This window comes from Asparagus officinalis, chromosome 2 (assembly GCF_001876935.1).
Source record: "Asparagus officinalis chromosome 2, Aspof.V1, whole genome shotgun sequence".
Taxonomy (NCBI): domain Eukaryota; kingdom Viridiplantae; phylum Streptophyta; class Magnoliopsida; order Asparagales; family Asparagaceae; genus Asparagus; species Asparagus officinalis.
Window position 1 is genome coordinate 67,537,152 of NC_033795.1, and position 3,651 is coordinate 67,540,802.

Consider the following 3,651-nt stretch of genomic DNA (forward strand, 5'->3'; position numbering starts at 1 on the left):
CTTCTTCAAAATAATTACCTCTCGTGCCTCTCGAATTTCATCAAGTGTCTTCCGTTCAGTTAATAACAAAAAATCATCCTCGATGGAATAAGCTTTTTCGGGTGGAATCTGACTAAATCGATGAGACGAAGAATCTTCCACAAGTTTCAGACTTATGATAGTAAAATTAAACTAATTAGAAATAACATGAAATTATTTGTAAATAACTAACGAATTAGATAATTCATCATGTACCTTTTTCTTAGATGAGCATCACAAACAACATATACATTAAAAAGAGATATGTTCTCATACCAGCCTTGACAGAACCAAACAATTTGTGATGCTTCAGATCTCGAATAAGTTGGTCAAGTTTTAGTTTGAAGACTCTACAAACAATGTCCGGTCTATCCTCTGGATTGCAACCATAGCTCTTAACTAATCTTACAATCTCTGGCCATTTTGGATTACATGTGAAAGTGATGAACAAATCCGGATATCCAGCCCACTTGCAAATAGCCATAGCATCTTGATAATTCTGTATCATGTATCGCGCACCTCCAGTGAAAGAGGATGGTAAGATAATGCGCTTCCCCTGAGAAGCCGGATTAGTTTCACCTCTTAAAACAGCTTCAGTAAGACCTTTGTATAAGTCAGCTCTAAGCTCCTTTTGATGATTTCTAATGTATGACAATCTTCCACTCTCAATCATTGTATAAGCATCTACTATAAACTGCTGCAATAATCTCCTTGATAATAATATTGTAGGTGCTTCGTTATCTCTATTTTGAAGTCTAAATGCGAAAAATTCTCTCATTGTAAGCCTTTTTTTAATTCGAGATGCATTATTTGAATCTCTATGCAAAGTATTCTCTCGATAACCATCTTCCCCGTAGGGAAACAAAAGAGGATACTGCATCGGTAAGTACAATGGGTGCAGCTCGTTGATTCTTTTAAGCTCACCACTTTGTGACTCTACTATTATATCTCTATCGTCATTGAAGCTATCAACATCTCCTACGATAAGAGCAGCAACCTCAGAAGTTGTAGGAAGATTATAAGTCCTGCCATCATTATGTCTTTTACGAATCAACCTTAGGCTTACATTTGCGGATTCCTCGTTATCAAACCTCTCTTTAGCCATTCTAAAAGATTTTGCAAATGGATTATATTCATCAAACATCTCTTTCAAACTTTGAGCAATGGTAGAATCTAACCCTCTAGAAGGATCAGAAGAACTGCAAAAAATGTTTCATTCATAACTATTAGTTTACGTATTTATAAATACAGAAATAACAAAGAAAAGAATACGATAATTTATTGGCGATGTTATGCGATATATAACTTGTAATTGACAAAGTAATCATAACTTAACATAGTTAAGTATTTAATCTAAAGAAGTGAACATGATCTTATTACATGATACTTATATTTAAAAAACCATTTAAAATATAAAAGTGATACATACCTGACTGCACGTAGCCGGTTTGATATTTCATTTTCTATGTCATAAATGTATAATTGGGCGAATTTTGGTGCAGAACCTGGCGTTGGTAACAAACTTCCAATCCTATGGTAATTTTGGCCGTGTAGCCTAAAAACATATGGCCCTGGCCCACCGTGTGTAGAAGTATCAATTTTTCCTCCCATTGAAGTGAATGAGAACATCATGTTATATGCACGAATATTTTCTCTAAAATGTTTGCTCAATCTACTCTCAGTGTCAGTCAAAAGGAATTTCAGAAGCTCTGGAGGATCTCTCAACAAAGGAAGTTGAATTTTTCCTTTCGAGCAACATAGAGAAAATTTAGGAATAGTAGTATTCTTATCCTTCCGGACACGTTCGTCAAACCACATATTAGCATCACAGTAGATGCATGACCAAATCGGATCGCCCACATCAAAATAACCTGTTTGGAATGATATTCAAGAATCAAGTATGGACTTAATGTAGATAAATAATAAAATTTTCAAAAAAAAAGATTAACTTACTATCTTGAGTAGAATTAGGTAGTCTTTGAGCATCTACATTAGTATCATCTGTAGCTATAAAGATTTAATGAAAGGTTAAACCTAACAATGATAACAAAGAAACCTAAAAAGTAAATGATAAGATGATATAGAATAAAGAAATAACATAGAATTTACAATACCTCTGTTTAATATAGAAACTGTTTGCGTTGATGTTTGAACAGGAGCATTTTGACCAGATATTTCTTGTGCTTTATTAGAAAATAAATTTGAAAGATAATCTCCCTCTCTGGCGTGATGTTCAAAGATAGATTGTGACGAAGAATCCATTGTACAGCAAGATATTCCTTCCAATGCTCGTGTATTAGAATCTTTATCACTAATGCAGATCGTCTGAGAAGATCTCATTCTCTTTGATTTATGTTCTGATGTAGTTGCAATATTCGCAGGACAATTAGTCAAAGCAAAACTATTTGATAGATTTACGACACAGCTTGATATATTCCCCAATGGTCTTCTAGTCATTTTCCGATTTCTATGAACGCTTATTTGTGATGGATAAGTATTTGAATTTTCTTTTCCTGCTCCATGGCTCTGACAAGAATTTAATTGTGATCCATTGTCAATAGCATCCATACAGGAACGCACATCATCGTAGATGTGAGAAGAATTATTTTCTACAAAGTTGATACCTGAAATAATTTATTTAAAAAATCAAAAAAGGGCTCTATATAATAATTAAATATATCACAAAGTTAATTGCAGAGAACCCGCAAACTATGTTGGTATTCGCACCAATACTTGCACTAACCTTTTGTTGAGCTAGTGTTAAAAAATCTTTGAGGGGTTTACTGAAACCCTCAAAAATTTTAGAGAATGGGTTTCTGTAATTAACCAATAAAATAAATTAAACTAAGTTTAGTATCGCACCTTGGTTGGCTCTGCTAGCCTTTGCACGTTTGTCCAACAGCAACATTCTTCTATTGAATCTTGCTTGTTTCTTGTTAATAAGATCCACACTCATGATACCCTCATCTCCATTATTACCAACTGATCTATCTTTGAATATCATAGTTGCATTCCAACTTCAAACCCAACAACAACATTAACCCAATAATATGTAAACCCACCATGACAATCATATCAATAAAAGCATTAAAGGTATTTAGCATGTTGTTTCATAAAAGATGATGAAATGTCAAGCCAAATACTTAAGAAGGTGCATGATGTATTTGCATGAGATGAGGAGACAACACAATTGTTGTCGGCTATACTCGTCGGATATATCACTAACGTACAATTTAAGCTACTATTTCTCATAAACAGGGCATATCAAATAAGATCATGTAAACAGAGAATATCATTAAAGTTTAACCATATAACAATAAATAAATAGAGATCTCATGTTTCTCATCTTACTACAATAACAAACACATTATAAATATAAGAAAGGAAATGACACATGTTTTAATTATGCAAAGAGATTCCTTACAATCACTCAAATTCTCATAAATGTTGATATTCGAACAACTATTCGTAGTTGACATTTTTAGTAGATCTCTTCTGAACTCTTCCAAACCAAGGTATTCCCTTCATATTCTCAGCTCGGGCAATACAGATGTTTGGTGCCAAGGACAAGATTGCAGTGCGTCTACATAGCCTCTTAAAATCCCAATCGAAGTTAATAAGTCTCAATTCACA

The 3,651-nt window shown here is 33.6% G+C and overlaps 1 pseudogene; it reads right to left on the reverse strand.

Moving 5' to 3' along the window:
• Positions 1-1,845, reverse strand: part of LOC109831269 — a 5,681-nt pseudogene extending 3,836 nt beyond the window's left edge.